At 45.4% G+C, this 22,922-nt stretch overlaps 3 non-coding genes across 3 annotated transcripts; all 3 read right to left on the minus strand.

Moving 5' to 3' along the window:
- Nucleotides 1-20,129: 20,129 nt before the first annotated feature.
- On the minus strand, nt 20,130-20,216 carry trnay-gua (transfer RNA tyrosine (anticodon GUA)). The gene is given in 2 exon segments: nt 20,130-20,165; nt 20,180-20,216. It is a non-coding gene; the product is annotated as a tRNA-Tyr (tRNA).
- Nucleotides 20,217-20,833: 617 nt separating this feature from the next.
- Nucleotides 20,834-20,915, minus strand: trnal-cag (transfer RNA leucine (anticodon CAG)). Its single transcript has one exon. It is a non-coding gene; the product is annotated as a tRNA-Leu (tRNA).
- A 441-nt stretch (nt 20,916-21,356) lies between these two features.
- On the minus strand, nt 21,357-21,429 carry trnav-aac (transfer RNA valine (anticodon AAC)). Its single transcript has one exon. It is a non-coding gene; the product is annotated as a tRNA-Val (tRNA).
- Between the last annotated feature and the right edge of the window lie 1,493 nt (nt 21,430-22,922).

The following is a 22,922-nucleotide window of genomic DNA, read 5'->3' on the forward strand; positions in this document are numbered from 1 at the left end:
TATCTATCTGCAAATCCGGGAGAGTGTGTTGTGGGAACCTGGACACATTCGAGTCTCCCAGAATCAACCACCGTTTGTTGACCGTCAACTCCCATTGTGTGTTTTTACGGTTGGTATTTGCATGCCTTGTTACTCTGAATCTCGGCCATTCCGGGGTGGGTGCGCAGTCCTCTTCTTCCTCGGATTCCCGAGTGTCTTCCTCTCTCGCCGATTCCGAATCCGAAGTGCTCTCTGTATCCTCTAATTCCAGTTCCATATTCTGTTCTTCCATCATCTCTGTATATATGTCGGCTCTTCTTCCACTGCCTATCAGAGGTAACGTGGGCGTCGTATCTAGGTCTGCCCCATGTGTGTCATCCATCAAACAACTCTGTTCCCCTTCACTCCTCGGTCCGTCTCTTTGTGTCGTGTTATCTCTCCCCCCTACATCTATCAGTTGTTCGACCGCCTGTGTGCTTGCTGTTCTTTCTTTTGTTTTTTCTCTTTTCCTCTCTCTCCTCTCTCTCCTCTGTGGCTTGGGCGAATCACCAAATTCCTGCTGGGGTCCCTCCGAAGCCACCGGTGCTTGCGTTGGTGGCCCCTCTACTTCATTCCTCTGTAGGGTTACGGGATCTTCCCCCGGCTCCGTCATGGTTCCAACGGAATTCCTAGCCACAGGTTCGGGTCTCGGCTGGTCAGGTTGTCGGACTTCTTGGTTGGATTGTTGGACTTCCTGTTGATCCGGGACTCCATCTTCTCCTAACGACTGGCCTATTCCCCCTGCCACTGGCGCACATGAGGCAATCCTTGCCCTTGCATGTTCGATGACTTGTCTCCTCAGTCGGGGAAGGTTTCGTTGGGCCCATCTCACTGCAACCTCAAATAGTTGGTTCCAATCTTGGATCCAATTGTCCGTTATTTCCCTCAATGTTTCCTCTAGGGAAGCCTGGTAATGGTCTTGGAGAATCACCAATGTTGTGTGGCCCCAATTTTTGGCATTCCCCCAAATTAACTCCTCCGTTATCGAGGAAGGGGAAGCCGGTTTGATCATCGTGGTCAAGATGTCCACCACCCTGTTGATCACTCTCGGCCCCTCGTAGTCTGGTCCGGGGGTCACATTTTCCAAGTGGTGTATCATCTTAATCACTTTTAGGAATCTTCGCACCCTCTGTCCCATTGCCGGATCCATTGGTTGTTGGTGCGTTCGAGTCTCCGTTCTCCATCTTGGCCATTGGTGATTCCTCCCCACTCCTTGACTCACTACAGATGCGTAGGAGCGAGACTGCGTGCGAGCTTGTCTTGGCGGACGACGGGAGGAGGTCCATTGACCTGAAGGTGGCACTGGCCAGTTAGGCGTGTAGGGCTGAGCCCCCCTGCCCCCTCTATTCGGGGGGGCAGTAGAGAATGCTCTGGCCCCCCTCCAGTTGGGACCTCCCCCCTGTCGGGACTGGGAGATGGCCCCTTGCGGTCGTGTGTCCCTCCTGTGGGCACGGGCACGACGCCTCCCGTGCTGCACTAGTGTCCAACCCCCCTCCCTTGGGTCCATGTTGGTACACCGAGTATGAAATTGTATGTATTTTTTTATGATTTTTTATGTTTTGTGATTTTTTTCTTTATTTTTATCTGATTTTGTAAATTTTTTTGGATTTTTTTTATTTTAAGAAATGTAAAAATAAACAAATAAACAAACACACAAACAAACAAGTAAACAAGCAAACAAATAAAGTTCTTAAACAAAAAAGACCTTAAAAGGCTTGGTGGGTGTGTTCTCGCGACGTTTCGGCCGCTGTGGGCCTTCTTCAGGCAAACACACCACTGATCAATTCACACAACTAATGCAGCTGGTGTTGATCCAACAAAAGCAAAGTGCAAAGTGAGGCACTTTCAACTTGCACTCCAACTTTAAAGTGTCTAAACCAAACTTGAAAGTTTCACTTGTCTTTTAACTTCTCCATTCTCTTTTTTCCTTCCTTCCCTTTCCCCATGAATTGAACCTTATAGATGATGTCTACCCATTCATGTATTTATATATTTATGTGTTTTTAGATATTTATTCATTTATTGATATATTTACATATTTATATAATTATATATTTATATGTTTATTTATTTATTTATTTATTGGGGTTAGGGTTAGGGTTAGGGTTGGGGGTAGGGTTAGGGTTAGGGTTGGGCCTAGGGTTAGGGTTAGGGTTAGGGCTAGGGTTAGGGTTAGGGTTAGGGTTAGGGTTAGGGTTAGGGCTAGGGTTAGGGTTAGGGTTAGGGTTAGGGTTAGGGCTAGGGTTAGGGTTAGGGTTAGGGCCAGGGTTAGGGTTAGGGTTAGGGCCAGGGTTAGGGTTAGAGTTAGGGTTAGGGTTAGGGCCAAGGTTAGGGTTAGGGTTAGGGTTAGGGTTAGGGTTAGGGGTTGGGGCTAGGGCCCCCATTCCTCCTCCCGTTCATCCACCTTCCTTCCCACCCTTTCTTCCTTTTAAGCCTTATTTAGTCCCCCCGGCATTTTAGTACCCAGAATCCGAATCCAATTCCTTTCTGCCCTTTTTCTATCCCTGTCTTCCCATCCCAAATTAGTTTGCAATCCCGCCACTCGCATTTCCCTTAACCCATGTCGTCCAAAATGGCGAACCAATGGCTTATCCATTCCTTTTTTGTTTTTAATGTTATATCTATGTTGCCACATTCTGATTCTAATCGAATTTTTGGTCTCGCCGACATATTGTTTTCTGCATTTTGCGCAAAATAGTACATATACACAATTGGATGTACTTAAAGTGAAATTTTGTTTGATTTTAATTACTCTGTTGTTCGTCCTATTAGTTATGAATTTAAGTTTATAAAAGTATTTCGGCGTGGGTTCCTTGGTCTCTCTCCGGAATGGTTTTATTCTTGCCTTGACCAACATGTCTCTGAGGCTTTTGTGTTTTCTGTAGGCTCTGATGGGGGTACATTTTGACCAGGCATCCATGTTCCCAAGTTTCTCTTTGTAGTTTTTCTTTATTATGGAGGTGATTACCCTACTTGCCGTGGAAAAATAGGTGATTATCGGAATGCCTCTTGTATCATCCTTTCTTGTCCTGTCCCTGAAAGTCTTCAGACAATGTTGCAGCATTGGCCTTCTATACCCCCGTTGTCTTAATGCCTTAAATAGAATCCTTACTGCTTCCCAAAAGTCTTCCTCCTGTGTACAAATCCGGTCAAATCGTAACAGTTGGGATTTAACTATGCCTCTAAAAGTATGTTTTGGGTGAAAACTATTCTTGAACAGAAGTGCGTGCGTGTCCGTTTCTTTAAAGAAAACTTTAATGTCTAATGTATTGTTTGTCCAAAATTTGGGTCCCTTATACACCGTTGTGTCCAAAAAATTGATTGAATTGTCATTGATTTCGTATTTTAATTTTATGGAGGGATCGTGTGAATTTAAAATGTCTATGAATTTTAGAAAGTCTTCCTTTGATCCCGACCAAATGCCCCATATATCGTCCAAATACCTTAAATAATGTAACGGCTGTATCGGGCATTTTCCTAAGGCCTCCTCCTCCCACTTGGCCATAAAAATGTTTGCATATGCGGGGGAGAACCTTTTCCCCATCGCCGTCCCCTTAATTTGCAAATAAAATTCAGAGTTGAATTCAAAGTCGTTCCGGGTTAAATTTATTTCCAATAGTTCCAAAATGGCCTTGTCCGGTCTTCTCTTATCTGGGTATTTATTAAATATGTATTTGACTGCTGCTAGTCCGGCTTTCGTGTCTATGTTCGTGTACATGTTGTTAACGTCCAGGGAAAAGAAAAATGAATTCACTGGGATTTTAAAGTTTTTAACTAATTCGATGAAATGATAAGTGTCCTTGACATACGCCGGGTGTTTGGTCGATAAGGGGTTCAAAAAATGGTCGATGTATTGCGCTGTTCCGTAGGTCTCGCTTCCGCAATCCGAAACGATAGGCCTGCCTGGTGGAGTCACAAACGGCGGATTCCATTGTTCCGGCTTTTTATGGATTTTGGGTAACATATAAAATCTCCTTGCCCTCGGTTCCCCGGTTCCAATCAGGTAATTTCTTTGTTTGGCCGTAATAAATTTTTTTCGATACAATTCCATCATAATTCTTTGTACCATTGGGATGGTCTCCAAATAAATCGGGCCGTCTAATTTTTTATAGTATTCCTGATCCTTTAATTGTCGATAACCTTCTTGAATGTATTGGTCTCGTCCCATAATTACTACCGAACTTCCTTTATCCGCCGGTTTTATTATTATATGTTTGTTAGACATCAATTCCCTTAACGCCCTTACTTCGGCCTGGGAGATATTTGGTCTCTCCCGTCGTGTCCATCCGAAACGTGCCAAATCTTTTTGGTCACCCTCAATCAGTGCTTTTAGTTCCGGTGACATCATTTCCGGGGGTGGCAACCAAGTGGACGGCCCTGAGAACGGTCGTTGTTCCTGCTCCGCCCTACCTTCAAAATATTCCATAATTCTAAGTTTCCGGTGGTAATCCTGTAAGTCCAATTTTCTTTGAATTTTTTGATTTTTGTATAAGTCAATCGTAGGTACAAATGTCAACCCCTTGCCTAATAATTTTAAATGTGCCTCCGTAGGGTGAAAGTCCTTGGTCAAAACCACTACATTCTCCGCCCCTCTGGGCAGTGTCTCCGGTATCCCCCTCCCTTCAAGGTTTAAGGGGGACACAAGTTTAAATAATCGATCCAATGCTCCAGCATGTGTAATGCTGTCAACTCGGTCCAATGAATGCAATCCCCCACCGTCTCAAAGTGTACCTCCGGCAGTAGGGGGATGCAGGGCATATGCCGGGAAATATGGTCGTTCATCTGCAACAGTACCCCCTGATGTTCTTCCTGGAGGTCGGTGGAGAAATTGATTAACGGGATCCAGATGTCTGCCTGTGGAAACCGCTTCTTGGCTTCCTTGAACGCACCCTGCAGTTGTTTGCAGGCTGTGGCCCTAAAGTTTTGCTCTTTACAGTTGATTCCGAATGACAACACTACTTTCTCCACTATGCCCACCACCTTCGCCTTCGCCATCAACAGTTCGGCATTGCGAAATGTGGCCCCCGGGAAGCTATCTATCTGCAAATCCGGGAGAGTGTGTTGTGGGAACCTGGACACATTCGAGTCTCCCAGAATCAACCACCGTTTGTTGACCGTCAACTCCCATTGTGTGTTTTTACGGTTGGTATTTGCATGCCTTGTTACTCTGAATCTCGGCCATTCCGGGGTGGGTGCGCAGTCCTCTTCTTCCTCGGATTCCCGAGTGTCTTCCTCTCTCGCCGATTCCGAATCCGAAGTGCTCTCTGTATCCTCTAATTCCAGTTCCATATTCTGTTCTTCCATCATCTCTGTATATATGTCGGCTCTTCTTCCACTGCCTATCAGAGGTAACGTGGGCGTCGTATCTAGGTCTGCCCCATGTGTGTCATCCATCAAACAACTCTGTTCCCCTTCACTCCTCGGTCCGTCTCTTTGTGTCGTGTTATCTCTCCCCCCTACATCTATCAATTGTTCGACCGCCTGTGTGCTTGCTGTTCTTTCTTTTGTTTTTTCTCTTTTCCTCTCTCTCCTCTCTCTCCTCTGTGGCTTGGGCGAATCACCAAATTCCTGCTGGGGTCCCTCCGAAGCCACCGGTGCTTGCGTTGGTGGCCCCTCTACTTCATTCCTCTGTAGGGTTACGGGATCTTCCCCCGGCTCCGTCATGGTTCCAACGGAATTCCTAGCCACAGGTTCGGGTCTCGGCTGGTCAGGTTGTCGGACTTCTTGGTTGGATTGTTGGACTTCCTGTTGATCCGGGACTCCATCTTCTCCTAACGACTGGCCTATTCCCCCCGCCACTGGCGCACATGAGGCAATCCTTGCCCTTGCATGTTCGATGACTTGTCTCCTCAGTCGGGGAAGGTTTCGTTGGGCCCATCTCACTGCAACCTCAAATAGTTGGTTCCAATCTTGGATCCAATTGTCCGTTATTTCCCTCAATGTTTCCTCTAGGGAAGCCTGGTAATGGTCTTGGAGAATCACCAATGTTGTGTGGCCCCAATTTTTGGCATTCCCCCAAATTAACTCCTCCGTTATCGAGGAAGGGGAAGCCGGTTTGATCATCGTGGTCAAGATGTCCACCACCCTGTTGATCACTCTCGGCCCCTCGTAGTCTGGTCCGGGGGTCACATTTTCCAAGTGGTGTATCATCTTAATCACTTTTAGGAATCTTCGCACCCTCTGTCCCATTGCCGGATCCATTGGTTGTTGGTGCGTTCGAGTCTCCGTTCTCCATCTTGGCCATTGGTGATTCCTCCCCACTCCTTGACTCACTACAGATGCGTAGGAGCGAGACTGCGTGCGAGCTTGTCTTGGCGGACGACGGGAGGAGGTCCATTGACCTGAAGGTGGCACTGGCCAGTTAGGCGTGTAGGGCTGAGCCCCCCTGCCCCCTCTATTCGGGGGGGCAGTAGAGAATGCTCTGGCCCCCCTCCAGTTGGGACCTCCCCCCTGTCGGGACTGGGAGATGGCCCCTTGCGGTCGTGTGTCCCTCCTGTGGGCACGGGCACGACGCCTCCCGTGCTGCACTAGTGTCCAACCCCCCTCCCTTGGGTCCATGTTGGTACACCGAGTATGAAATTGTATGTATTTTTTTATGATTTTTTATGTTTTGTGATTTTTTTCTTTATTTTTATCTGATTTTGTAATTTTTTTTGGATTTTTTTTATTTTAAGAAATGTAAAAATAAACAAATAAACAAACACACAAACAAACAAGTAAACAAGCAAACAAATAAAGTTCTTAAACAAAAAAGACCTTAAAAGGCTTGGTGGGTGTGTTCTCGCGACGTTTCGGCCGCTGTGGGCCTTCTTCAGGCAAACACACCACTGATCAATTCACACAACTAATGCAGCTGGTGTTGATCCAACAAAAGCAAAGTGCAAAGTGAGGCACTTTCAACTTGCACTCCAACTTTAAAGTGTCTAAACCAAACTTGAAAGTTTCACTTGTCTTTTAACTTCTCCATTCTCTTTTTTCCTTCCTTCCCTTTCCCCATGAATTGAACCTTATAGATGATGTCTACCCATTCATGTATTTATATATTTATGTGTTTTTAGATATTTATTCATTTATTGATATATTTACATATTTATATAATTATATATTTATATGTTTATTTATTTATTTATTTATTGGGGTTAGGGTTAGGGTTAGGGTTGGGGGTAGGGTTAGGGTTAGGGTTGGGCCTAGGGTTAGGGTTAGGGTTAGGGTTAGGGTTAGGGTTAGGGCTAGGGTTAGGGTTAGGGTTAGGGTTAGGGTTAGGGCTAGGGTTAGGGTTAGGGTTAGGGCCAGGGTTAGGGTTAGGGTTAGGGCCAGGGTTAGGGTTAGGGTTAGGGTTAGGGTTAGGGTTAGGGCCAAGGTTAGGGTTAGGGTTAGGGTTAGGGTTAGGGTTAGGGTTAGGGGTTGGGGCTAGGGCCCCCATTCCTCCTCACGTTCATCCACCTTCCTTCCCACCCTTTCTTCCTTTTAAGCCTTATTTAGTCCCCCCGGCATTTTAGTACCCAGAATCCGAATCCAATTCCTTTCTGCCCTTTTTCTATCCCTGTCTTCCCATCCCAAATTAGTTTGCAATCCCGCCACTCGCATTTCCCTTAACCCATGTCGTCCAAAATGGCGAACCAATGGCTTATCCATTCCTTTTTTGTTTTTAATGTTATATCTATGTTGCCACATTCTGATTCTAATCGAATTTTTGGTCTCGCCGACATATTGTTTTCTGCATTTTGCGCAAAATAGTACATATACACAATTGGATGTACTTAAAGTGAAATTTTGTTTGATTTTAATTACTCTGTTGTTCGTCCTATTAGTTATGAATTTAAGTTTATAAAAGTATTTCGGCGTGGGTTCCTTGGTCTCTCTCCGGAATGGTTTTATTCTTGCCTTGACCAACATGTCTCTGAGGCTTTTGTGTTTTCTGTAGGCTCTGATGGGGGTACATTTTGACCAGGCATCCATGTTCCCAAGTTTCTCTTTGTAGTTTTTCTTTATTATGGAGGTGATTACCCTACTTGCCGTGGAAAAATAGGTGATTATCGGAATGCCTCTTGTATCATCCTTTCTTGTCCTGTCCCTGAAAGTCTTCAGACAATGTTGCAGCATTGGCCTTCTATACCCCCGTTGTCTTAATGCCTTAAATAGAATCCTTACTGCTTCCCAAAAGTCTTCCTCCTGTGTACAAATCCGGTCAAATCGTAACAGTTGGGATTTAACTATGCCTCTAAAAGTATGTTTTGGGTGAAAACTATTCTTGAACAGAAGTGCGTGCGTGTCCGTTTCTTTAAAGAAAACTTTAATGTCTAATGTATTGTTTGTCCAAAATTTGGGTCCCTTATACACCGTTGTGTCCAAAAAATTGATTGAATTGTCATTGATTTCGTATTTTAATTTTATGGAGGGATCGTGTGAATTTAAAATGTCTATGAATTTTAGAAAGTCTTCCTTTGATCCCGACCAAATGCCCCATATATCGTCCAAATACCTTAAATAATGTAACGGCTGTATCGGGCATTTTCCTAAGGCCTCCTCCTCCCACTTGGCCATAAAAATGTTTGCATATGCGGGGGAGAACCTTTTCCCCATCGCCGTCCCCTTAATTTGCAAATAAAATTCAGAGTTGAATTCAAAGTCGTTCCGGGTTAAATTTATTTCCAATAGTTCCAAAATGGCCTTGTCCGGTCTTCTCTTATCTGGGTATTTATTAAATATGTATTTGACTGCTGCTAGTCCGGCTTTCGTGTCTATGTTCGTGTACATGTTGTTAACGTCCAGGGAAAAGAAAAATGAATTCACTGGGATTTTAAAGTTTTTAACTAATTCGATGAAATGATAAGTGTCCTTGACATACGCCGGGTGTTTGGTCGATAAGGGGTTCAAAAAATGGTCGATGTATTGCGCTGTTCCGTAGGTCTCGCTTCCGCAATCCGAAACGATAGGCCTGCCTGGTGGAGTCACAAACGGCGGATTCCATTGTTCCGGCTTTTTATGGATTTTGGGTAACATATAAAATCTCCTTGCCCTCGGTTCCCCGGTTCCAATCAGGTAATTTCTTTGTTTGGCCGTAATAAATTTTTTTCGATACAATTCCATCATAATTCTTTGTACCATTGGGATGGTCTCCAAATAAATCGGGCCGTCTAATTTTTTATAGTATTCCTGATCCTTTAATTGTCGATAACCTTCTTGAATGTATTGGTCTCGTCCCATAATTACTACCGAACTTCCTTTATCCGCCGGTTTTATTATTATATGTTTGTTAGACATCAATTCCCTTAACGCCCTTACTTCGGCCTGGGAGATATTTGGTCTCTCCCGTCGTGTCCATCCGAAACGTGCCAAATCTTTTTGGTCACCCTCAATCAGTGCTTTTAGTTCCGGTGACATCATTTCCGGGGGTGGCAACCAAGTGGACGGCCCTGAGAACGGTCGTTGTTCCTGCTCCGCCCTACCTTCAAAATATTCCATAATTCTAAGTTTCCGGTGGTAATCCTGTAAGTCCAATTTTCTTTGAATTTTTTGATTTTTGTATAAGTCAATCGTAGGTACAAATGTCAACCCCTTGCCTAATAATTTTAAATGTGCCTCCGTAGGGTGAAAGTCCTTGGTCAAAACCACTACATTCTCCGCCCCTCTGGGCAGTGTCTCCGGTATCCCCCTCCCTTCAAGGTTTAAGGGGGACACAAGTTTAAATAATCGATCCAATGCTCCAGCATGTGTAATGCTGTCAACTCGGTCCAATGAATGCAATCCCCCACCGTCTCAAAGTGTACCTCCGGCAGTAGGGGGATGCAGGGCATATGCCGGGAAATATGGTCGTTCATCTGCAACAGTACCCCCTGATGTTCTTCCTGGAGGTCGGTGGAGAAATGGATTAACGGGATCCAGATGTCTGCCTGTGGAAACCGCTTCTTGGCTTCCTTGAACGCACCCTGCAGTTGTTTGCAGGCTGTGGCCCTAAAGTTTTGCTCTTTACAGTTGATTCCGAATGACAACACTACTTTCTCCACTATGCCCACCACCTTCGCCTTCGCCATCAACAGTTCGGCATTGCGAAATGTGGCCCCCGGGAAGCTATCTATCTGCAAATCCGGGAGAGTGTGTTGTGGGAACCTGGACACATTCGAGTCTCCCAGAATCAACCACCGTTTGTTGACCGTCAACTCCCATTGTGTGTTTTTACGGTTGGTATTTGCATGCCTTGTTACTCTGAATCTCGGCCATTCCGGGGTGGGTGCGCAGTCCTCTTCTTCCTCGGATTCCCGAGTGTCTTCCTCTCTCGCCGATTCCGAATCCGAAGTGCTCTCTGTATCCTGTAATTCCAGTTCCATATTCTGTTCTTCCATCATCTCTGTATATATGTCGGCTCTTCTTCCACTGCCTATCAGAGGTAACGTGGGCGTCGTATCTAGGTCTGCCCCATGTGTGTCATCCATCAAACAACTCTGTTCCCCTTCACTCCTCGGTCCGTCTCTTTGTGTCGTGTTATCTCTCCCCCCTACATCTATCAGTTGTTCGACCGCCTGTGTGCTTGCTGTTCTTTCTTTTGTTTTTTCTCTTTTCCTCTCTCTCCTCTCTCTCCTCTGTGGCTTGGGCGAATCACCAAATTCCTGCTGGGGTCCCTCCGAAGCCACCGGTGCTTGCGTTGGTGGCCCCTCTACTTCATTCCTCTGTAGGGTTACGGGATCTTCCCCCGGCTCCGTCATGGTTCCAACGGAATTCCTAGCCACAGGTTCGGGTCTCGGCTGGTCAGGTTGTCGGACTTCTTGGTTGGATTGTTGGACTTCCTGTTGATCCGGGACTCCATCTTCTCCTAACGACTGGCCTATTCCCCCTGCCACTGGCGCACATGAGGCAATCCTTGCCCTTGCATGTTCGATGACTTGTCTCCTCAGTCGGGGAAGGTTTCGTTGGGCCCATCTCACTGCAACCTCAAATAGTTGGTTCCAATCTTGGATCCAATTGTCCGTTATTTCCCTCAATGTTTCCTCTAGGGAAGCCTGGTAATGGTCTTGGAGAATCACCAATGTTGTGTGGCCCCAATTTTTGGCATTCCCCCAAATTAACTCCTCCGTTATCGAGGAAGGGGAAGCCGGTTTGATCATCGTGGTCAAGATGTCCACCACCCTGTTGATCACTCTCGGCCCCTCGTAGTCTGGTCCGGGGGTCACATTTTCCAAGTGGTGTATCATCTTAATCACTTTTAGGAATCTTCGCACCCTCTGTCCCATTGCCGGATCCATTGGTTGTTGGTGCGTTCGAGTCTCCGTTCTCCATCTTGGCCATTGGTGATTCCTCCCCACTCCTTGACTCACTACAGATGCGTAGGAGCGAGACTGCGTGCGAGCTTGTCTTGGCGGACGACGGGAGGAGGTCCATTGACCTGAAGGTGGCACTGGCCAGTTAGGCGTGTAGGGCTGAGCCCCCCTGCCCCCTCTATTCGGGGGGGCAGTAGAGAATGCTCTGGCCCCCCTCCAGTTGGGACCTCCCCCCTGTCGGGACTGGGAGATGGCCCCTTGCGGTCGTGTGTCCCTCCTGTGGGCACGGGCACGACGCCTCCCGTGCTGCACTAGTGTCCAACCCCCCTCCCTTGGGTCCATGTTGGTACACCGAGTATGAAATTGTATGTATTTTTTTATGATTTTTTATGTTTTGTGATTTTTTTCTTTATTTTTATCTGATTTTGTAAATTTTTTTGGATTTTTTTTATTTTAAGAAATGTAAAAATAAACAAATAAACAAACACACAAACAAACAAGTAAACAAGCAAACAAATAAAGTTCTTAAACAAAAAAGACCTTAAAAGGCTTGGTGGGTGTGTTCTCGCGACGTTTCGGCCGCTGTGGGCCTTCTTCAGGCAAACACACCACTGATCAATTCACACAACTAATGCAGCTGGTGTTGATCCAACAAAAGCAAAGTGCAAAGTGAGGCACTTTCAACTTGCACTCCAACTTTAAAGTGTCTAAACCAAACTTGAAAGTTTCACTTGTCTTTTAACTTCTCCATTCTCTTTTTTCCTTCCTTCCCTTTCCCCATGAATTGAACCTTATAGATGATGTCTACCCATTCATGTATTTATATATTTATGTGTTTTTAGATATTTATTCATTTATTGATATATTTACATATTTATATAATTATATATTTATATGTTTATTTATTTATTTATTTATTGGGGTTAGGGTTAGGGTTAGGGTTGGGGGTAGGGTTAGGGTTAGGGTTGGGCCTAGGGTTAGGGTTAGGGTTAGGGTTAGGGCTAGGGTTAGGGTTAGGGTTAGGGTTAGGGTTAGGGTTAGGGCTAGGGTTAGGGTTAGGGTTAGGGTTAGGGTTAGGGCTAGGGTTAGGGTTAGGGTTAGGGCCAGGGTTAGGGTTAGGGTTAGGGCCAGGGTTAGGGTTAGAGTTAGGGTTAGGGTTAGGGCCAAGGTTAGGGTTAGGGTTAGGGTTAGGGTTAGGGGTTGGGGCTAGGGCCCCCATTCCTCCTCCCGTTCATCCACCTTCCTTCCCACCCTTTCTTCCTTTTAAGCCTTATTTAGTCCCCCCGGCATTTTAGTACCCAGAATCCGAATCCAATTCCTTTCTGCCCTTTTTCTATCCCTGTCTTCCCATCCCAAATTAGTTTGCAATCCCGCCACTCGCATTTCCCTTAACCCATGTCGTCCAAAATGGCGAACCAATGGCTTATCCATTCCTTTTTTGTTTTTAATGTTATATCTATGTTGCCACATTCTGATTCTAATCGAATTTTTGGTCTCGCCGACATATTGTTTTCTGCATTTTGCGCAAAATAGTACATATACACAATTGGATGTACTTAAAGTGAAATTTTGTTTGATTTTAATTACTCTGTTGTTCGTCCTATTAGTTATGAATTTAAGTTTATAAAAGTATTTCGGCGTGGGTTCCTTGGTCTCTCTCCGGAATGGTTTTATTCTTGCCTTGACCAACATGTCTCTGAGGCTTTTGTGTTTTCTGTAGGCTCTGATGGGGGTACATTTTGACCAGGCATCCATGTTCCCAAGTTTCTCTTTGTAGTTTTTCTTTATTATGGAGGTGATTACCCTACTTGCCGTGGAAAAATAGGTGATTATCGGAATGCCTCTTGTATCATCCTTTCTTGTCCTGTCCCTGAAAGTCTTCAGACAATGTTGCAGCATTGGCCTTCTATACCCCCGTTGTCTTAATGCCTTAAATAGAATCCTTACTGCTTCCCAAAAGTCTTCCTCCTGTGTACAAATCCGGTCAAATCGTAACAGTTGGGATTTAACTATGCCTCTAAAAGTATGTTTTGGGTGAAAACTATTCTTGAACAGAAGTGCGTGCGTGTCCGTTTCTTTAAAGAAAACTTTAATGTCTAATGTATTGTTTGTCCAAAATTTGGGTCCCTTATACACCGTTGTGTCCAAAAAATTGATTGAATTGTCATTGATTTCGTATTTTAATTTTATGGAGGGATCGTGTGAATTTAAAATGTCTATGAATTTTAGAAAGTCTTCCTTTGATCCCGACCAAATGCCCCATATATCGTCCAAATACCTTAAATAATGTAACGGCTGTATCGGGCATTTTCCTAAGGCCTCCTCCTCCCACTTGGCCATAAAAATGTTTGCATATGCGGGGGAGAACCTTTTCCCCATCGCCGTCCCCTTAATTTGCAAATAAAATTCAGAGTTGAATTCAAAGTCGTTCCGGGTTAAATTTATTTCCAATAGTTCCAAAATGGCCTTGTCCGGTCTTCTCTTATCTGGGTATTTATTAAATATGTATTTGACTGCTGCTAGTCCGGCTTTCGTGTCTATGTTCGTGTACATGTTGTTAACGTCCAGGGAAAAGAAAAATGAATTCACTGGGATTTTAAAGTTTTTAACTAATTCGATGAAATGATAAGTGTCCTTGACATACGCCGGGTGTTTGGTCGATAAGGGGTTCAAAAAATGGTCGATGTATTGCGCTGTTCCGTAGGTCTCGCTTCCGCAATCCGAAACGATAGGCCTGCCTGGTGGAGTCACAAACGGCGGATTCCATTGTTCCGGCTTTTTATGGATTTTGGGTAACATATAAAATCTCCTTGCCCTCGGTTCCCCGGTTCCAATCAGGTAATTTCTTTGTTTGGCCGTAATAAATTTTTTTCGATACAATTCCATCATAATTCTTTGTACCATTGGGATGGTCTCCAAATAAATCGGGCCGTCTAATTTTTTATAGTATTCCTGATCCTTTAATTGTCGATAACCTTCTTGAATGTATTGGTCTCGTCCCATAATTACTACCGAACTTCCTTTATCCGCCGGTTTTATTATTATATGTTTGTTAGACATCAATTCCCTTAACGCCCTTACTTCGGCCTGGGAGATATTTGGTCTCTCCCGTCGTGTCCATCCGAAACGTGCCAAATCTTTTTGGTCACCCTCAATCAGTGCTTTTAGTTCCGGTGACATCATTTCCGGGGGTGGCAACCAAGTGGACGGCCCTGAGAACGGTCGTTGTTCCTGCTCCGCCCTACCTTCAAAATATTCCATAATTCTAAGTTTCCGGTGGTAATCCTGTAAGTCCAATTTTCTTTGAATTTTTTGATTTTTGTATAAGTCAATCGTAGGTACAAATGTCAACCCCTTGCCTAATAATTTTAAATGTGCCTCCGTAGGGTGAAAGTCCTTGGTCAAAACCACTACATTCTCCGCCCCTCTGGGCAGTGTCTCCGGTATCCCCCTCCCTTCAAGGTTTAAGGGGGACACAAGTTTAAATAATCGATCCAATGCTCCAGCATGTGTAATGCTGTCAACTCGGTCCAATGAATGCAATCCCCCACCGTCTCAAAGTGTACCTCCGGCAGTAGGGGGATGCAGGGCATATGCCGGGAAATATGGTCGTTCATCTGCAACAGTACCCCCTGATGTTCTTCCTGGAGGTCGGTGGAGAAATGGATTAACGGGATCCAGATGTCTGCCTGTGGAAACCGCTTCTTGGCTTCCTTGAACGCACCCTGCAGTTGTTTGCAGGCTGTGGCCCTAAAGTTTTGCTCTTTACAGTTGATTCCGAATGACAACACTACTTTCTCCACTATGCCCACCACCTTCGCCTTCGCCATCAACAGTTCGGCATTGCGAAATGTGGCCCCCGGGAAGCTATCTATCTGCAAATCCGGGAGAGTGTGTTGTGGGAACCTGGACACATTCGAGTCTCCCAGAATCAACCACCGTTTGTTGACCGTCAACTCCCATTGTGTGTTTTTACGGTTGGTATTTGCATGCCTTGTTACTCTGAATCTCGGCCATTCCGGGGTGGGTGCGCAGTCCTCTTCTTCCTCGGATTCCCGAGTGTCTTCCTCTCTCGCCGATTCCGAATCCGAAGTGCTCTCTGTATCCTCTAATTCCAGTTCCATATTCTGTTCTTCCATCATCTCTGTATATATGTCGGCTCTTCTTCCACTGCCTATCAGAGGTAACGTGGGCGTCGTATCTAGGTCTGCCCCATGTGTGTCATCCATCAAACAACTCTGTTCCCCTTCACTCCTCGGTCCGTCTCTTTGTGTCGTGTTATCTCTCCCCCCTACATCTATCAGTTGTTCGACCGCCTGTGTGCTTGCTGTTCTTTCTTTTGTTTTTTCTCTTTTCCTCTCTCTCCTCTCTCTCCTCTGTGGCTTGGGCGAATCACCAAATTCCTGCTGGGGTCCCTCCGAAGCCACCGGTGCTTGCGTTGGTGGCCCCTCTACTTCATTCCTCTGTAGGGTTACGGGATCTTCCCCCGGCTCCGTCATGGTTCCAACGGAATTCCTAGCCACAGGTCCGGGTCTCGGCTGGTCAGGTTGTCGGACTTCTTGGTTGGATTGTTGGACTTCCTGTTGATCCGGGACTCCATCTTCTCCTAACGACTGGCCTATTCCCCCTGCCACTGGCGCACATGAGGCAATCCTTGCCCTTGCATGTTCGATGACTTGTCTCCTCAGTCGGGGAAGGTTTCGTTGGGCCCATCTCACTGCAACCTCAAATAGTTGGTTCCAATCTTGGATCCAATTGTCCGTTATTTCCCTCAATGTTTCCTCTAGGGAAGCCTGGTAATGGTCTTGGAGAATCACCAATGTTGTGTGGCCCCAATTTTTGGCATTCCCCCAAATTAACTCCTCCGTTATCGAGGAAGGGGAAGCCGGTTTGATCATCGTGGTCAAGATGTCCACCACCCTGTTGATCACTCTCGGCCCCTCGTAGTCTGGTCCGGGGGTCACATTTTCCAAGTGGTGTATCATCTTAATCACTTTTAGGAATCTTCGCACCCTCTGTCCCATTGCCGGATCCATTGGTTGTTGGTGCGTTCGAGTCTCCGTTCTCCATCTTGGCCATTGGTGATTCCTCCCCACTCCTTGACTCACTACAGATGCGTAGGAGCGAGACTGCGTGCGAGCTTGTCTTGGCGGACGACGGGAGGAGGTCCATTGACCTGAAGGTGGCACTGGCCAGTTAGGCGTGTAGGGCTGAGCCCCCCTGCCCCCTCTATTCGGGGGGGCAGTAGAGAATGCTCTGGCCCCCCTCCAGTTGGGACCTCCCCCCTGTCGGGACTGGGAGATGGCCCCTTGCGGTCGTGTGTCCCTCCTGTGGGCACGGGCACGACGCCTCCCGTGCTGCACTAGTGTCCAACCCCCCTCCCTTGGGTCCATGTTGGTACACCGAGTATGAAATTGTATGTATTTTTTTATGATTTTTTATGTTTTGTGATTTTTTTCTTTATTTTTATCTGATTTTGTAAATTTTTTTGGATTTTTTTTATTTTAAGAAATGTAAAAATAAACAAATAAACAAACACACAAACAAACAAGTAAACAAGCAAACAAATAAAGTTCTTAAACAAAAAAGACCTTAAAAGGCTTGGTGGGTGTGTTCTCGCGACGTTTCGGCCGCTGTGGGCCTTCTTCAGGCAAACACACCACTGATCAATTCACACAACTAATGCAGCTGGTGTTGATCCAACAAAAGCAAAGTGCAAAGTGAGGCACTTTCAACTTGCACTCCAACTTTAAAGTGTCTAAACCAAACTTGAAAGTTTCACTTGTCTTTTAACTTCTCCATTCTCTTTTTTCCTTCCTTCCCTTTCCCCATGAATTGAACCTTATAGATGATGTCTACCCATTCATGTATTTATATATTTATGTGTTTTTAGATATTTATTCATTTATTGATATATTTACATATTTATATAATTATATATTTATATGTTTATTTATTTATTTATTTATTGGGGTTAGGGTTAGGGTTAGGGTTGGGGGTAGGGTTAGGGTTAGGGTTGGGCCTAGGGTTAGGGTTAGGGTTAGGGTTAGGGTTAGGGCTAGGGTTAGGGTTAGGGTTAGGGTTAGGGTTAGGGTTAGGGTTAGGGTTAGGGCTAGGGTTAGGGTTAGGGTTAGGGCTAGGGTTAGGGTTAGGGTTAGGGCCAGGGTTAGGGTTAGGGTTAGGGCCAGGGTTAGGGTTAGGGTTAGGGTTAGGGCCAAGGTTAGGGTTAGGGTTAGGGTTAGGGTTAGGGTTAGGGTTAGGGGTTGGGGCTAGGGCCCCCATTCCTCCTCCCGTTCATCCACCTTCCTTCCCACCCTTTCTTCCTTTTAAGCCTTATTTAGTCCCCCCGGCATTTTAGTACCCAGAATCCGAATCCAATTCCTTTCTGCCCTTTTTCTATCCCTGTCTTCCCATCCCAAATTAGTTTGCAATCCCGCCACTCGCATTTCCCTTAACCCATGTCGTCCAAAATGGCGAACCAATGGCTTATCCATTCCTTTTTTGTTTTTAATGTTATATCTATGTTGCCACATTCTGATTCTAATCGAATTTTTGGTCTCGCCGACATATTGTTTTCTGCATTTTGCGCAAAATAGTACATATACACAATTGGATGTACTTAAAGTGAAATTTTGTTTGATTTTAATTACTCTGTTGTTCGTCCTATTAGTTATGAATTTAAGTTTATAAAAGTATTTCGGCGTGGGTTCCTTGGTCTCTCTCCGGAATGGTTTTATTCTTGCCTTGACCAACATGTCTCTGAGGCTTTTGTGTTTTCTGTAGGCTCTGATGGGGGTACATTTTGACCAGGCATCCATGTTCCCAAGTTTCTCTTTGTAGTTTTTCTTTATTATGGAGGTGATTACCCTACTTGCCGTGGAAAAATAGGTGATTATCGGAATGCCTCTTGTATCATCCTTTCTTGTCCTGTCCCTGAAAGTCTTCAGACAATGTTGCAGCATTGGCCTTCTATACCCCCGTTGTCTTAATGCCTTAAATAGAATCCTTACTGCTTCCCAAAAGTCTTCCTCCTGTGTACAAATCCGGTCAAATCGTAACAGTTGGGATTTAACTATGCCTCTAAAAGTATGTTTTGGGTGAAAACTATTCTTGAACAGAAGTGCGTGCGTGTCCATTTCTTTAAAGAAAACTTTAATGTCTAATGTATTGTTTGTCCAAAATTTGGGTCCCTTATACACCGTTGTGTCCAAAAAATTGATTGAATTGTCATTGATTTCGTATTTTAATTTTATGGAGGGATCGTGTGAATTTAAAATGTCTATGAATTTTAGAAAGTCTTCCTTTGATCCCGACCAAATGCCCCATATATCGTCCAAATACCTTAAATAATGTAACGGCTGTATCGGGCATTTTCCTAAGGCCTCCTCCTCCCACTTGGCCATAAAAATGTTTGCATATGCGGGGGAGAACCTTTTCCCCATCGCCGTCCCCTTAATTTGCAAATAAAATTCAGAGTTGAATTCAAAGTCGTTCCGGGTTAAATTTATTTCCAATAGTTCCAAAATGGCCTTGTCCGGTCTTCTCTTATCTGGGTATTTATTAAATATGTATTTGACTGCTGCTAGTCCGGCTTTCGTGTCTATGTTCGTGTACATGTTGTTAACGTCCAGGGAAAAGAAAAATGAATTCACTGGGATTTTAAAGTTTTTAACTAATTCGATGAAATGATAAGTGTCCTTGACATACGCCGGGTGTTTGGTCGATAAGGGGTTCAAAAAATGGTCGATGTATTGCGCTGTTCCGTAGGTCTCGCTTCCGCAATCCGAAACGATAGGCCTGCCTGGTGGAGTCACAAACGGCGGATTCCATTGTTCCGGCTTTTTATGGATTTTGGGTAACATATAAAATCTCCTTGCCCTCGGTTCCCCGGTTCCAATCAGGTAATTTCTTTGTTTGGCCGTAATAAATTTTTTTCGATACAATTCCATCATAATTCTTTGTACCATTGGGATGGTCTCCAAATAAATCGGGCCGTCTAATTTTTTATAGTATTCCTGATCCTTTAATTGTCGATAACCTTCTTGAATGTATTGGTCTCGTCCCATAATTACTACCGAACTTCCTTTATCCGCCGGTTTTATTATTATATGTTTGTTAGACATCAATTCCCTTAACGCCCTTACTTCGGCCTGGGAGATATTTGGTCTCTCCCGTCGTGTCCATCCGAAACGTGCCAAATCTTTTTGGTCACCCTCAATCAGTGCTTTTAGTTCCGGTGACATCATTTCCGGGGGTGGCAACCAAGTGGACGGCCCTGAGAACGGTCGTTGTTCCTGCTCCGCCCTACCTTCAAAATATTCCATAATTCTAAGTTTCCGGTGGTAATCCTGTATGTCCAATTTTCTTTGAATTTTTTGATTTTTGTATAAGTCAATCGTAGGTACAAATGTCAACCCCTTGCCTAATAATTTTAAATGTGCCTCCGTAGGGTGAAAGTCCTTGGTCAAAACCACTACATTCTCCGCCCCTCTGGGCAGTGTCTCCGGTATCCCCCTCCCTTCAAGGTTTAAGGGGGACACAAGTTTAAATAATGGAGGCTTTGCAAACCAGGACAAAAACTTTGCTCTCTGATGAGCGCAAAGCACAAAGTATTTTCGGGTACAATCCAGGGGTCTTGTGCTCTCATGGAAATGGCTGTTCTTTTCCAGCAGGAGTTGAGATGAAACGTATTCACATAGACACTCAAATGATCACTCAATCAGAATTTGCTGTTTGCCAATTTCAGACTGCGTGACAAAGACTCAAGTCCAACTCCATTGACAGGGAAGCGGAGGTCCTTCAGACAAGACGGTATTGCCATTCTTTGCCGGCAGACATAACACAAGACGCAGCTTGTCCTTCGAGCCGGACTTGAACCAGCGACCTAAGGATGCCAGCTTGAACCACTACAGTCCTCCGCTCTTCCAACTGAGCTATCGAAGGTCTTGTTGTTTTGGTGCGAATGAGTACAGCCAAGCGTTTGACAGCGTCTTCACTGTGTACTGCTTTCCTTTCCTGAGACGCCGGATCCAGAATCTCTTCGAAGCCGTCCGGAAGTCCTTCTCCATGGCTTCTCCAAACTCCTCCCATGTCAGAGTTTTTGGCTCAGCGAATGCCAAAGCCGCGGACCGCTTGGCCTGTCAGTTCCTGTCAGCTGAAGTCCCATGAGCCAAAAAGGCCCAATAGAACTCCTTCAGCTTGACGGCATCCCTCACCAATGGTATCCGCCAATGGGTTCTAGGATTACCGCCACGATAGGCCCTGACCACCTTAGGGCCACTGCCGCCTCGACAATGGAGGCACAGAACATCCCTGCCTCCCTCTGGATCTTGCAGGTCACTGGGAAGATATTCGGCTCGAAGGACCATTTGGTCCCGAACATGAAACTTTTGATCTGAGTGTCCCGGATTCAAGTCCCTGTTCAGGTGACCAGGTCTGAGGTCCTCTTGCAAACGCCTCCTTTTGCCCTCAAAATACAAGGACAACACCTTGGTACTTTATGGAAACTACATGAGGAGCCCGGCTTTTAACTGGAACTGTAAAGACTTGCGGCCCCGAACTGTCAGAAGTGGGATTTGAATCCACGCCTCATTAGAGACTGCAACCTGAATGCAGCGCCTTCGACCGCTCGGCCATCCTGACCCTCCAGGTCTCGCGCCTTCTGTTCCCTGAGAAACTAGGTCAGCTGTGGAATTGATCAAACATCAGGATGGCCACATCAATAAAAACAGAACAAAAAATGATATCTAGAGCAGCAAAAGGACTGATTAGCTCAGTCGGTAGAGCATGAGACTCTTAATCTCACGGTGGTGGGTTCGAGCCCCATATTGGGCGATTCAGCACTTTTATTGATACATCTGAAAGATATCTTTCCTGTTGAAAACTGTTCAACATGCAGAAAACATTTCATTGCAAATACACAAAAACAAGTCTTTTGACCAAAGGCCTGGGGGCTCACTTCGTAGGGCATCAGACTTTAAATCTGAGTGTCAAGAGTTCAAGTCCCTTCAGAGAACAAGCACATGTCCTTGTTCCTATTTGTCACCTTAACTTTTTTTTGTAAAAGAAGGACTTGAATGGCCATGTTTCCACCCAGTTTCGAACTGGGGACCTTTTGCGTGTTAGGCAAACGTGATAACCGCTACACTATGGAAACCTGAAGGAAGGGGCTTTTAAGGGGACTGAGCTCAATTTTATTCCACACATTAAAAATGTTACAAAAACAGGATTTTATTTTTCATTTAAAGAATACAGCCAGAGTCCGCCCGTTCCTCTCTCGGGCAAATAGAGAGATGCTGATGCATGCTTTTATTTCCAGTCGTATTGACTATTGCAATGCCCTGCTTTCTGGTCTTCCTAAAAGAAACATCACAAGTCTACAACTTTTACAGAACAACTTTTGCTGCACGTGTGCTGACGAGGACCAGAAGGCAGGCGCATATTACACCGCTTCTAAAATCACTGCATTGGCTCCCTGTATGTTTCAGGATCCATTTGAAGGTTCTCTTAATGGTTTTTAAATGCCTTGGGGGTTGTGGGCCTTCTTATTTTTCTGAATTTCTTTTACGTTATGAACCCTCGCGGTCCATCAGGTCCTCCAACACCGACCTGTTATGTATTCCCAGCCCATCAGAATCAGAATCAGAATCAGAATCAGAAAAGGTTTATTGCCATGTATGATCAAACACATACTAGGAATTTTTTTTGGTGTAGTAGGTGCATACACATCTATTAAAAAAGAATGAGGATACAAAATATGCAATACAAAATATACAGAATAACAGTATAAATATATGTACACAGTCTGTTTTTGTTTGTTATTCCGGAAGTGCAGTCTGATTGTTTTTCCTAAGAGTCCAAACTGAGCGTTAATGTAACGTATACAATGAAAGTGTCAAAGTGGCAGGATGAGGCAGAGGTGGGGTGTGAAGAGTGTCAGGTGGGGTTCCGGGCCTTGTTGATGAGGCTGACAGCAGACGGGAAGAAACTGTTCTTGTGGCGTGAGGTTTTGGTCCTGATGGACTGCAGCCTCCTGCCAGAGGGGAGCGTCTTGAAGAGTCTATGTCCGGGGTGAGAGGGATCGGCCACAATCCTTTCTGCACGCCTCAGGGTCCTGGAGGCGTACAGATCCTGGAGGGACGGGAGATTGCAGCCAATCACCTTCTCTGCAGACCGAATGACACGCTGCAGCCTGCCTTTGTCCTTAGCAGTGGCAGCAGTGTACCAGATGGTGATGGAGGAGGTGAGGATGGACTCAATGATGGAGGTGTAGAAGTGCACCATCATTGTCTTTGGCAGGCTGAATTTCTTCAGCTGCCGTAGGAAGTACATCCTCTGCTGAGCCTTCTTGATGAGGGAGCTGATGTTCGGCTCCCACTTGAGGTCCTGGGAGATGATGGTACCCAGGAAGCGGGAGGACTCCACAATGTCAATTGTGGAGTCACAGAGGGTGATGGGGACAGGAGAGGCTGATTTCTTCCTGTTGTCCACAACCATCTCCACTGTTTTTAGGGCGTTGAGCTCCAGGTTGTTCAGGTTGCACCAAGTCGCCAGATGGTCAACCTCCCACCTGTAGGCGGACTCGTCACCGTCAGAGATGAGTCCGATGAGGGTGGTGTCGTCCGCAAACTTCAGGAGCTTGACAGACTG

Source organism: Doryrhamphus excisus, unplaced genomic scaffold (assembly GCF_030265055.1).
Source record: "Doryrhamphus excisus isolate RoL2022-K1 unplaced genomic scaffold, RoL_Dexc_1.0 HiC_scaffold_27, whole genome shotgun sequence".
NCBI lineage: Eukaryota > Metazoa > Chordata > Actinopteri > Syngnathiformes > Syngnathidae > Doryrhamphus > Doryrhamphus excisus.